This window comes from Symphalangus syndactylus, chromosome 9 (assembly GCF_028878055.3).
Source record: "Symphalangus syndactylus isolate Jambi chromosome 9, NHGRI_mSymSyn1-v2.1_pri, whole genome shotgun sequence".
Lineage (NCBI taxonomy): Eukaryota > Metazoa > Chordata > Mammalia > Primates > Hylobatidae > Symphalangus > Symphalangus syndactylus.
In genome coordinates this window covers 135,880,832-135,895,176 of record NC_072431.2, presented here as the reverse complement: position 1 = coordinate 135,895,176, position 14,345 = coordinate 135,880,832, and the positions used below count along the sequence as shown (strand labels likewise).

The following is a 14,345-nucleotide window of genomic DNA, read 5'->3' as shown; positions in this document are numbered from 1 at the left end:
AGTAGGTGCTGGGGATCCTGTCTCAGCTTCATTTCATCTTCTTGCTGCCCCTTGATACCTTGGAATCAATAGTTAAGATTTATTGAGCATTTATAATGTGCAAAGTTCTTTATAAACATTTCCCCCGTTTGCTGATGAGGAACTTGAGGCCTATTCTGGTTCCTGGTTAAGTTACCTGCTTTAGGTCACATGGCGGGCAAATAGTGGAGCTGGAATTCGAACCTGGGAAGCCTGATTTTATTAATAGATCACATGACCCAGAACACCACCCTATATTGCCTCCCAAAGGCAAGACAGATTCAAGAAAAGGCATAAAAGTGTTGTATCAGGGCCCCTGAACACTCTTTTTGCAAAAGCTGCTTGTTGCCAATAGCCACTAATCCCCCACCACAAACAACACACGCACATCGAGTAGCTTTAGCCATCAAACTGTGGGTTATAATGCAAAAACGATATTCCCATTTCTGTTTCTGCCCATCCTGAAAGCAATTCAGCATTGAAGAGAGAAGTTTTCCAGCTCTGAAAATTACTTCAGGCAAGAAATTAACTGAATTATTTGGTTTAGAAAGCAAACAGCTGGTAGGAAATGTGCTTTTTCCCAAATAAAGATTTCAGATACTTGCCAGAGGAATATTGATCCCCCGCTGGAAAAAGAAGGAAGGCAGGGAAGGGTTATTCATGAGCAATTAGTTATATGCATCCTTTACCACAAGCAAGAATGATGTTCTGGGGTGAAAGGCCACCAATTATCAATAATGCACCAAGGGGAGGTTTACTGGGCAGATCTGCAACCACTGAGCTGCTTTGTAATTCTGCGTTGGAGTCACTCATGGTTGCGTTATGGCTATGGTGCTGCTCCTCATGCAGGCTTGCTTTCATAGAAAAGGGGGAACTGGTATTACCCACACACTGTGAATTCACATATAAGTAGTGCTAGAGTAATGTTGAGATCCTGACAAATGACATTAGTTGCTTGGTGGCTGGAACATGGGAAGAGGTATTGGCTCACCATTCATCTCTTGGGCAGTATATCCAGGGTCAAGGCATGGGGGATAACCTAATCAATGAAATCAGCGTAAATGAGCTTTCACGGAGACAGTAAAAAGAATGAGAAGCCCCATGTGAATGGTGAGTTCAATCTTGTCTCTTTGTCTCTCTCCCTGGAGAATTTTAGAGCCGGGAAAAGTTCAGGAACAGTTGGACAATAGAAATTCTGATTCCCTCAGCCTCATCAGATATCGGGCACTTTATAGAGACAGTGTCAGCGTGGTTATTAACAGAACAAAGTATACACAGTGTGAGACAGATAGACCTGAATTTGAATCTCAGCCTTAGCTATTAATAGCAATGTGTCTAGGCAAATCACTTAACCTAAGTTTCAGTTTCTTCATCTTAAATAAGGATAATACCTCACTGGACTGTGAGGAGGATTACAGAATAAGCAGAAAACACTTAGCATATGCCTGAACGCCAGTCAAGTGCTCAAGAAACCACTGTTGCTATTATTTGGCAAATTATATTATTGTAATTATTAACATTATTAATAGAACTAGGGAAAGATAAGGGTACATGTTGCTCCCAAATGGTGAATCTCGAATAAAGTATGACCTCCTGTCTAAACTACAGATGGAAGAATTCATACAAATATAAACTGTGGTGTTATTTTACAAATGCAGAAGAGTTTACATACCATTCTCAAATAAGCTTTTTGTTCCATTTTTTTTGTATGAGTTGCTATGAAGTGGGGCCTGTGAAAGAATCCTCAAGGGTTAAAATGTACTTTATTTTGCACGAGTAGAGTAATACACACCTTTTGAGTTACAACCCATAATGCATTTCAGTTTAAAAGATAACAAGTCATTTTCATGCATGACTGCACTTCGTTAAGGAGCGAAAATGGGCTGTTACTAAAATGTCAACACAATTGTCCCTCTTGAAGCTTAGTTTATCTTGAAGTATTTTTACACTTTCAGCACTTCTTTTTGTTTGTTTCTCCAAGAGCATAAAGATCCAGAATTTTCAGGATTCAAGAAAGACTTTCCCTTCAGGCATTCTGAAGAAAATTACCAATATTGGGGGTGACTCGGTTTTGGCCCCTAATAGTGAAAATACAAGGTCTGATACCTTCTGCGGTTTTTTTGCATTTCACCTTGAAGCAATTTAATTATGTTGTCCTTCAATGAAAAATGCTCTCTGAACCTAAATTCACAAACCAGAAAGAGATTTCTAGCAAGGAAAATGCCCTGTCAGGGTCACTTGGAAGGCTGCATTTGGTATTGAGGTTAATTGGAGAACGAGAGAGAGGCCTCAGCTAATCGTAGCCCTGCTGCCAATGAATAGAAGGAGCTGGTTTTCTTTTTTCTTTCTTCTTAATGTCTGAGCATTTCCCCCTTTCCCCTGCCTCTGCATCAGGAAGGGCATCATTCCATATTCTACCTGTATTAGGAAAAAGTAGCTTCTTAAGGGTTTGCACAGTCATCTCTCTAATCCTTCCCTTCTCTGTGTGGCATGAATACTTTTAATATTGCCAATCCCTAAAAATCTATTATTTCTGCCTTTTTTTTCCTTCCCACTTTGCAGTGTAGAGTATCATTATCCAGCAGCCCTGATAAGAGGATAATGAAACGATCCCTTCTCAACTGGATTGGGTGGCTGTCAGACTAAAATGACACCACCCGTACATCCTTGATATGCTATCCCAAGCTAATTGATGGCAAACATTGGCATCTGTCTCCCATGCACTAAGACAAAGAAAACATACTCATGTCACCTGATGGGAGAGCTACCTGGCAACGGATAAACAAATGTGTTAGGGAGATGTTCTATTAAGGTAAGTGAGGGCACGGCTCTGTAGAACATGCCTATTAACTTTGAGCTTAAGCGTGCTGCTATTCTCTAGGGAACAGAAATAAATAAAGCAAAATGAGAATTTATTGATGTCTGGACAGCTACATGAATATTCAGGTTCTCTTACAAATAGATATTCCCCCATGAACTCCAAACTTCTGCGTAGGCTGCCCAATTACATTTCCACATCATGCAGCTGGATTTATAGCCAGGGAAGAGGTGTTAGTGTTTGGAAGAGGATACAGGTTTATATGCTTTTCTGGAGTACCCTGCAATACAACTAGAAGATAATGGCTGATGCTATCCACATAAATGTCAAAAGGTACCATCAAGCATTCCTAAATACCAGGTCGAATTAACTTCATGTTAGGAAAAGCTCCGGAAACATCTGCATTTCAGAACAAAGACATTTTGTTACCAGCAGAATGGCATCATCTGGCAGCTCTATCAACTTCTCTGGGACGAACCTTTCATACAGCCCTCTTAGATCTTTCCAAGCAATGCATGACACAGCTAACCTCAAATCTCCTACCTTTTCTGTCTTTCCTCCACCTCCCAACCTACCTGCTACTCACCTTCGAAGGATTCGTTACACAGAACGTCAGTAAAATAGCTGGAACAAGCAAACTATTCAGACTACCCTGTGGGAAATCTGTCATTTCCTCCTGGTCTGTGTGTTATGTTAATCCTCACTGGGGCATAATGGGAAGGCAGAAAAAAAGAAAGATGGGGCAGACGTGGCCAGTCACTCCTGGAAGTTCTTAAAGAAAGATCCCTCACCTTTTTTTGGAAATAAAAGTTTTACTTGGCCACAAAAAACAAAGCTGCAGTAAAAAATACTGGGTTCCCAATCTCCTCATTACTCATCCCTCAACTATCTCCTACCTGTACCATGTTGACCACAAAAGATATTTCCTCCCTTTCAGAGCATGCTGAGACAATCCCACCCACTCTACTTTCACATGACTTCTAAAATCACAGTGAAGGCTTCTTGGAAACAGATTTTTAGCACAGACAGCCAATCTGATTTTTAATGCACTATTATTCTAGCCAAAGTCAAGGGATGACCTACCAACTCTGAACTCTCTCAGAGAGCCTCTCCCTTTCCTAGACGTGTAAAATGAAGTAACAACAGCCCTTCTGGAGAATTATGGTATACTGAGGAGCTCACAGCTTTGATTATCATGAGCCCTGGGTGAAACTGCATCGACAATGAAGCTGGTTTTGTTATGACTCCAGCGAAACCCCTTTCCTCCTTTATTCACACTCTGACCACACTCTTCCATTTGGCCATCAGGCGCTTCATGTTACCTCCTAGCTTACTTTACTCTCAAGATAGATGCTAGAAGGTACTCATATACTGTCATGAATTTATGCCCATATACAACATTTTTTCAAATAATTTTTATTTAAAGGCTTTTATCTGTGTCTGGAATGGAGGGTTCAGCCTTCAGTTATATCCATTTCAAACATCCTTGTTGCTGGTAGAAAATATATTTTGAGGAAGCAAGTGACATTCCTGTTAGAATGTGACTAGATGGGTCCCTAAAGTTCAATATTTCAATTACTTGCTTTAGGCTTTAATTTATATGTCTAGGAGAGGCTTAGATTTTCGAAAACATAACCCATAACCCTTGATATTCAAGAATTTGAGATACTTTCCTTTCTAGGAAAAAATCTTGGGCAGAATAAAACCAGGACTGCCCCTGCCTCTGATCTCCCTGCCAGCCTTTAGCACCTCATAACTAGAATGGAGCCCCACCTGTCCTGTGGCAGCTTCTTCCTAAGTGAGAGCCACATTAGTCAGTGCTCCCACAATGGCCCAGCCTGCTTCTGCAGGTGTCTTCTTGCAATTTGTTGACTTTAACCAGTAACAGTTCCATTTGAGGGCCACTACTTTTGGGGTTCCATAGAGTGCCCTGGGAAAACGACGAGTATTGGATAGTACATGTGTTCTGGATGCCTTCAATGGAAACAGCTTTACCATTATCTGTTTTAAATATTAGGCCTTAAAAAGTCTCCAAAAACCCATGGACTAGAAGACTATTAAAGTATTTGCTAAATCTATGGGGATCAATAAAATGATAAAATCTGCATGTATTACATGATCCTAAACTGTCTTATAATATATTCTCCTCTTTAATTCATTTCAATTAATCCACTTTATGGATGCCTTGATTTCACTCAGTCATTTTGATGAACGTCTCAGATGTAAGTATAAAACAGGGCTTGGCAAACCTTTGTTGTAAAGGAGCAGACAGAAAATATTTTAGGCTTTGCAGGCCAAGAGGCAGTGTTCACATTGTTCAGGCAACTGTTCTCACCTAAAGGCTAATAACTTTTAAAAAATTTTTACATTAAAAAATCTTAAAACCATCCTTAGTTCTCAGGCCATGCAAAAACATGGGGCAGGCCAGATTTGGCCTATGGGCCATAGTTTGCTGATTCTCTGTGTAATAACTGTTGCATGCTAACTACTAAGAACCATCATGAAAAGACTACAGAACTGTTTTTGAAATATGAAAACTAAATTTGAGGTAAGCAACAGTCAAGAACAGTTTTTTTAGACACCTTAGAGTGTATTTTGAGATAAATGACATGGCCTGGAAGAGCCTATTTACAAAATGACATCAGGACCAGGGCTACATCCCAGCAATACCAAAACAAGGAATGTGTAAAATTGCATTGGCCGAGGCCATCAATCCCATTTCTCCTTTCCTCCACCTGCCTCACTCTCACAAATTCACTGTTCATTAAATTCATTTTACAAGCAGGCAATGGCACGCTGTACAACCAGTATAAGCATACTTCTACTCTTCATGGCAACAACAACAAAAAAAGTCTAATTTGCAGATCAGAAAATGGGCCTTAGAATACAGAAGCTCCAGTCCTCACCTTGACTTGAATTCTTCTCGGAAGGAACGCTTTATGTCAGCACATCTATTACTGACTACCAAGTAGTAGCACCCAGCATAAAAGACATGGATAGAAGGGGTTCTATTCACTGCCACAGACATTGACTTGGTTCACAATTAATTATCTAAGATTTTAAGCAAGAAGAAAAGAAAAAAAGAGAAAAGAACATGAGCATCTGCCAATTGCCAAGGAGTGTACTAAACTCTTTTACGTTATCTCATTTAGTTCTCATAACAGTCCTATGGAGTCAGTATTATTATCATTATAGAAAAAGAAAAGTAACCTCCCCAAAACTGAACATCTAGGGACTGGAGATCCAGAACCGGAGTTTAGATTTAGCTCCACGTTCTTTCTGGCATAGCACACTGTCTCTAAAAAACAAAACAAACCAAACAACAACAACAACAACAACAAAAACCCACCAACAACACTATTTTGAATGACCAAACCTTAGTAACCATCAAAACACAATTTTGACATTGTGAGTTTGGGGGCATTGCCACCCCAGTGATGGGTTTGTAATTCCAATTTGCTTTTCTTTAGAGAGCTACAGTAGATTTCCTTAATTAAAAAATGCCATGTGAACTACTGGCAAAGTAGTGGAATACAAAATGTAAAGAAACATATTTCAGTTTTCTTTTATTCTACTGAATGACGTTGATTATATTCGCAAACTTTTAGGCTTCCACTTTTCGTTCTTTCCTCAAAAAGGAAAAAAGAAGAAGAAGAAGAAAGTAGGAGGAGGAGGAGGAAGAGGAGGAGGAGGAAAAGGTAGGTAATTGGTAATCTGTGGTACTTGTTCTCTAATTTTCAGAACTATAGCATGTATTTTTATAGTATTTAGATAAAAGCAACAATAATTACAACTATTAGATGCTTAACACTTACTACATTTAAAGAACTCTTTATGTCATTTAATCCAGCAACTGATCCCACTAAGAGGAAAATTCAGGTTACAGGAAGAAGTATCATTTCCATTTATAAATGTTACATTTGAGCATAGATTGGCTAAACCGATGATCACAGGGATTGTACAAAACGTGGTGAGTAATGTAATTTAAGAAAAAAGAGCCGCTGCCATGGTTCATGCTTGTAATCTCAGAACTTTGGGAGACCAAGGCAGGAGGATCACTTGAGGCCAGGAGTTTGACATAAGCCTGGGCAAGAGCTTGTCTTTACAAAAAATAATTTTAAAAATAAATTAGCCAGGTGTGGTGGCACATACCTGAAATCTCAGCTACTCTGAAGGCTGAGGCAGGAGGATCACTTGAGCCCAGCGGTTCAAGGTTACAGGGAGCTACGATCAAGCCACTGCACTCTAGCGTGAGCGGCAAAGCGAGACCCTGTCTCAAAAGAAAAGACACAAATATCGTCCATTCTTGCTTTTTGTATAGCTATGACTCCGAACCGCCTTAGTCCTCCAGAACTATGAATCCTAGATCATTACTTTCCCAACTGCAAAATCTTCTAGGGTAGCTGATGCATCGCATCTTTCATGAAGTACATCCACTTCTCAGAAATGCTTCAAAGGCATCCCTGTGAACCAGCCTGAGGAGCAAATTCCTATGCGCATTGATGAGACTTTATCCCATTTTCTTTTTAATCGTGAAGAGTTCCCCTTTCTGCAGCCACTCACTCCTAGAAGGTAGAAAAAAGGACTTTCTCTATGTCCCCAAGGAAAAGGTTCCAGTGAAGCTTACAGACCCCTCACTTCTTAAAGTAGGACTAGGTGTTAGCAGAAACTCCAGGGTAAGACTCAACTCTGAAATCCAGGACTGATGGGTAGTGAGAGTAGAAGCAGGACATGAGCAGCTAAGTTCACTAGAGAGAACAGGACTGGAGTCTCAGGAGCAAACCCAGGTCACAGCTAGAAATAGGGAGTTCTAGAAGCAAGGCAAAAAAAAGCAGCCTGGAAATTCAGGTAGAAAAACTAAGACTCCAATAAGACTCCAAGAAGGCAGCTGCAACTTCTGATGAATCAATGCCTGCTGTGAAGGCAGTGTTAATGGTTTGAGTCACGGCCAGGGCACCTGAGCAGGGCACATCAGCCCATGACAATATTGAGGAAGATAGCATAAAAGCCAGTATTCTGGGACAGTGCTGATAGCTGCGTGGAACGAATAAGTTCCACAATACCCTCTATTCAGTGCCTGCAATATGCTCCCTTATTACTGTAAAATATGGCAAGTAATATCCAAGTTATAATTCATTAATGTCCCTTAATTTAGAGTCTTTGCTATTCTTAACATTTTCAGTACCCATACAAGTATAAAAAAGATGAAATTTCACTGTGGCTACAAACACCCTGAATATGAACAGTTTTTTTTTTTTTTTTCTTTACTCTTCACATGAAAGAGACATAACCACCTATGTTTTTCTTTCCTTGGAAGGTAAATTCAGTTGAAGCAGAAAGTCAGAACTTTAGACTCAGCAGCCTGGTCTATAACCTCTTAACCATAAAAAGTATTAGCTTCTCATTTCAGAAATTCTATCCTGAATTCTCTGTTTTGCCACCCTCTTAAGACCTGCTTCAGGTATACCTCAGAGTACAATAGACCCAAACTTCTCTTCTCATATGCCAGTTGATTACTGGTGAAATTATACACATTTAACTTTTATTTTAAGTTCAGGGGTACATGTGCAGGTTTGTTATATAGATAAGCTTGTGTCATGGGGGTTTGTTGTACAGATTATTTCACTGCCCAGGCATTAAGTCTACTTGTTTTTCCTGATCCTCTCCCTCCTCTCACCCTCTACCTTCCGATAGGAGAAATAATAATACAAAAATAACCAATACTTTTCCCAATAAGGATAAAGCTACAATTGCCCAGCCTCGCTACTTGCCTCTCCTCCTCAGTGAGGTACGGAATTGTTTTTGCTCACCCACAAAAATATTTTTACAGCAAAACTTGCACATATTGTAAAACTGGGTAATTCAGCTTAATCTTGCATGAAAAACTAACATGAATACAAGGGAATAAGTGGATATGAAAAATTGAAGCACCAAATTAAGCAGCCTGCAAACATGTAAAGGCGTTAACATTAGCTGCAAACATGCAAATGTGCCCTGTGCTGGCTGGGAATCAGAATCTTCATTTTCTTCAGCTGAGTGGTTATAAGATCTCATTCTTAATCAAAATACGAGCAGTGTAATTGTAATGCTGCTGTGGGGTGACAAGCAAAATATCCACCTATAGGTTTTATGTAGTGAGAAACAGAAATAGATACTACAGTGCAATTCTAATTCTAACTCCTCCCAGTCAAAATTCAGGTCATGTTTTCCCAGAAGTCATATGCTACATTTTATGATCCAGAGCAATGGTTTTCAAAGGGTGAAAAACATTTGACCAGCAGCAGCACCTGGACCAGCAGCACCTGGTGGTGTCACCTGGAAACTTGTTAGAAATGTCTGGCAGAAATTCAGATTCTTGGGACTCACTCAGACCTTCTGAATCAGAAATGCTGGGGGACCCAGCAAACTATTTTCACAAGATTTCCAGGTGATTTGATGCATACTGAAAGACTGGCTCAGGACTGGGAGGGGGCTCAATTAACAGGTTAAAGTGACCAGTGCCTACAACAGAGAAGTATGAGGCTTGCTCCTGACCTCACTGCATTCTCCAATCTAACTCGGTGGACCATCACAGATGCAAGAGAGGTTACAAAAACTGCAAGGTTTTGATAGCAGTTCAAAGGAATGCTTCACACAGACTTTGCCAAATGTTTACCTTTAAATCCCTTTTGTGCCCCAAGTTTCCACCTCCTTCTGACCAATTCCAAAACTGTTCTGCTGCTTTTTCACCTTTGTGAATTCCAAGCAAAGCAGTGCTTTTGAAGTTAATGCAAGTAATAACTATGCATTTTTATAGTGCTCTATGTCTTTTTAAAGACTTTTATGTAGTTATGTTGTTTAATCTTCACAACTCTCCTACAAAGTTTAACCTACTGGGAAATGTGTGTGGTAGTTTAGAACCCTCTAATAAATCTCTAACTTAATAACCATTTTTTGAGAACAGACTATATGAAGCACTTTTACAGAAAATTATTTCTAACACAACTCTGCAAGCTGTCCCATGACAGCAAATATACTCAATTTAAGAATGCAGAAAATGTATTAAAACATATACCATAAAATTACATTAAAATGAAATAGTAACTATTACACAAATTTTTGTTAAATCCTGTATAGATTTTTATATGGTGCTATTTATTATAAAAAGTAATGATATTGTAAGAGAGAAGCCATCACCTCCCAGTAAGGAGGGTAGAGGGAAGAGAATAACAACACGTGACTTCAAATAATCCTGCTCCAAAAAAAGTATTTTTCCTTCTACATTTCCCTATATTATCTGAACAAAACACCTATTTTTTTTTCTGAAAAATCTAAGGTTACATTCAAAATTTGGATAATTCAACAGGAATTGTAAGCTCTAAACAATTATTTTATAACCCAATACAATTGGAATCAATAAAATTCCCTTCTTCTTGTAGATTTCTCGTGTTCCAGCTGTGTTAGCTCATCCTTGATGAGTAGTTTCTGTGGGACTCAAACATCTCAACCACACTGGCCTCTATGATGTCTTCATGGCTTAGGTCACTTGCTAAGGTCATGTTTTACTGAATCTGTAGCACAGCTTTGGTTTGAAAGGAGCCATAATTTTTGTGGTCATTCATGGGACAGATCATCTTCCATACAGCATTCACTGTTTGTTAATAAATGGACTCCCTGCCAAGACCAGGCACTGTTCCACACTGTCCATGATATCTCAGACTCACCAAGTATGGGCTTCTATATACCATTAGTTCATCACAGGTGTTCACCAGAAGATAACAAGCACTAAGCTTTGAAAGTGGCATTCACACTTCGATCTACAGGTTATGAAATAGTCCCTCTTAGACTATCAGATAAATCATCTAAATTTACAGGCCTGGCCTGGGGCATTATTATATGGAATACAGAACCTTTGAACAAAAGGGCAAAAAATATAAATGAGCCATCCTTGAGGCTGGCTCATTGCTGCCTTGGCCTTCCTGTTAGGTTACAACATTGCTCTCAGGTTAGCTCAGGAGCAGCCTTGGGGATGCCTGGGATTTTTCAGAATAGTAGACAAGTAAACACCTTAATTTTATTAAAGCCATCTTCAGCATGGCCTCAAGTGATATTTGGCTGCTTTAACCTGGGACACTATTATCTTTCACAGAAATAAAAGTATTTTCAGGCAATGCTTTCCAATCAAGCTCTGTCTTTTCAACCTGATAAGTTTGTTTCAATGAGGGAAGGCAACACTTCAGGAAAAGTGCAAGACTTGTATGTTCCAGAACTGCCATCTTCCCTGTTCATCTTCATGCTGTGCAAACTATCCTTCTCTTAGAATGTTATAAAGCATCATAAACTTGACAAGAATTTCCATTGCAAAACCATGACTTCTTCACACCACAAGTCCTCAATCGTTGTGGCTTCTGAAAGATTATGGTGTTCAATGCCAAATTTAACTGCCTCCTATTCTATGCTCATACATACTCAACGGGTTTCCATCAAAATATTTTTGTGATAAATTAATTCACTAGCACTTAAAGGTAGAAGTGCTTGACAATCATTAAATAAATATTTTCTTGATTTTGTATAATAGAACATAAAAGGGAATAACTCCAAGTACTTTTGCTATTTAGCCAAGTCTTAATCTTCATCAAATTGTCTTAACACTTCAGATTTTACATTTAACTAATGGATGAAGTTTCCTTTTGCACCTTTGGCATTTTTCATGGTTTGGCTTCTTTCCCTAGATCTAGGGCAAAGGTTTGCAGTGGATGTTAATATGCACTCCAGACAAGCACATTTCTAGAACTTTAAAAGAAAGGCTTACAATTTCTGTTTTGTAATTTTTTCCCCTGCCTGGTTCTGCCTCTTGGTTTGTTGCCTACTCTGCAAAACAAAAGGCGTAACATTTTTTTAAAAGGAAGAAAGTTAGAAAGTAAAATCATACCTGAGGGAAGGAGGAATAAGGAAAGAAGTAGGGCCTGGGCACAGTGGCTCATGCCTGTAATCCTAGCACTTTCGGAGGCCGAGGTGGGTGGATCACCTGAGGTCAGGAGTTTGAGAACAGCCTGGCCAACATGGTGAAATCCAGTCTCTACTAAAAATACAAAAAATTACCCAGGTGTGGTGGTGCCCGCCTGTAGACCCAGCTGCTAGGGAGGCTGAGGCAGGAGAATTGCTTGAACCTGGGAGGTAGAGGTTGCCGTGAGCTGAGATTGTGCCACTGCAGTCTAGCCTGGTTGACAGAGTGAGACTCCATCTCAATTAAAAAAAAAAAAAAAAAAGGGAAGAAGTAGAGAGGGTAAACTTTCACAGTGATAAGCTACCTGGAGAAGTAAAATTCTGGGAACAAAGTTGAGCAATATGATCATCTGCGTGTTTCAAGTGTTCTCAGAGTTATGGAAAATGTGGGTCAACCTGAAGACACTCCACTGATGGCTGGAGCAACTTAGGTATCCTTGGCCCTTAGGAGGCAAAACCTACCACAGCCAGAGGCTCCAATTCCAGAGCTCAAAATCTTTTTGAGGACCAAATACAGAAAAGAGTCATGGACAAAAAGTGGACATTTGCTTGGAATGACAAAAACATTTCAAGCTGAACCTTAAAATATTTAAAACTCTAAAACTTTAAAAACACTACCAGACATATAAAAACAGACACCAAGACAAATGTGACAGTTTGGAAAATGAGCCATATGCTGTATGCTACATACAACAAAGGTGCTAATGTTTTCCATAGATATGGATAGCATTGCTTCCCAAACCCATTTCTGAGAGGATTAAATACAGCCAGACTAGCCCATCACTAGAAACCATTTATATTGTATGTTAGGTCATTTTTCAATCATTTCTAGTTAGCGTTGACTGTTCACTACTGGGTTCCAGGTCTTAGTAAGATCATAGATTTATGAACTGAAGTAGTAGGGGAATGCTTTATTGGCTGTTTAAAATTGTTTGCTAATTTAATGTGCTGAAATAAATGTTCATATATCAAATACTGAACAAATCAGACATACAAAAACAAAAGCTAGTCATGCTTTTTCATATATATATATATATGTTTAATACAAAATATTTATGTATGTGTTGGTAACACTGCACATTGATATATTTCATGTCTGTATATGAACCTGTACCTGAAACCTCTGTGAGTTTGGTCAACCCTTCTTAATCTCCCTGTGTCTCAAAACGCAGAGGCTATGCTGTCCCTAACAAACAGTAAGTGCTTGAAGCAACTGATAAAGGTCCAATGGGCCATCATTAAGACCCAGTTTTGATGACTGATGCTCTTGCAATATTTGCTTACTGCCCTTTCTCCCTGTATCTGAATCAACTGAGAACTGTCAAATTTAAAACATTGTACAAGGATGTCTTTCTTCCATTCCACTGCAATGCATCTGTAAATTTTAAATTCTAATGGCTTATTCATACTTTTCAAAAGAAAAAAACAGTCTGCTGCCAAACCTGGCTCTGGAATCAGATGAGGGTGGGGGTGGTATCTGCAACCCACAGAAAATAGAAAATTCTCATTGTCTGGAATGTGGAGCTGGTAAATCTTTTTTTCATCTTCATAGCATGACTGTAAGAGTGTTCCATATGTAAGAACAATCACTAATTATGTTTGCATAAGTATATCACCATTACAGAGACTAGAAAATGCATAAAAATCCAGGCTGAGTAAAAGAAAAATAACTTCCTTATGGTATATTAATCTTTTCTTATTTTTTTGTTTTTCACTACATACATGTAATTTTCCAAGTATAGTCACCTACTATTCAAACCTAGGCAGATGGAAGGTGGTCTGGGAGTGTCATCCCATCTCCTTTCCCACAATGGTTGGCAAACATGAATGAACATTCTTATAAGTTGGTTTGCTGATGTGAAAATTTCCTTAGAGACCTGGGGCTTCCTTTTAAAACATAAAGATGACAACAACTGTTTCATTAAGAAATCCACATGCGGAAGTCAGTGTGGTGATTCCTCAGGGATCTAGAACTAGAAATGCCATCTGACCCAGCCATCCCATTACTGGGTATATACCCAAAGGACTATAAATCATGCTGCTATAAAGACACATGCACACGTATGTTTACTGCGGCACTATTCACAATAGCAAAGACTTGGAACCAACCCAAATGTCCAACAACGATAGACTGGATTAAGAAAATGTGGTACATATACACCATGGAATACTATGCAGCCACAAAAAATGATGACGAGTTCATGTCCTTTGTAGGGACATGGATGAAACTGGAAATCATCATTCTCAGTAAACTATTGCAAGGACAAAAAACCAAACACCGCATGTTCTCACTCATAGGTGGGAATTGAACAATGAGAACACATGGACATAGGAAGGGGAACATCACACTCCGGGGACTGTTGTGGGGTGGGAGGAGGGGGGAGGGACAGCATTAGGAGATATACCTAATGCTAAATGACGAGTTAATGGGTGCAGCACACCAACGTGGCACATGGATACATATGTAACAAACCTGCACATTGTGCGCGTGTACCCTAAAACTTAAAGTATAATAATAAAATAA

General features: G+C 39.3%; 1 protein-coding gene across 3 annotated transcripts in view; it reads right to left on the bottom strand.

Moving 5' to 3' along the window:
• Positions 1-14,345, bottom strand: part of GLIS3 (GLIS family zinc finger 3) — a 491,196-nt gene that overhangs the window by 58,669 nt on the left and 418,182 nt on the right. The window lies entirely within an intron of this gene.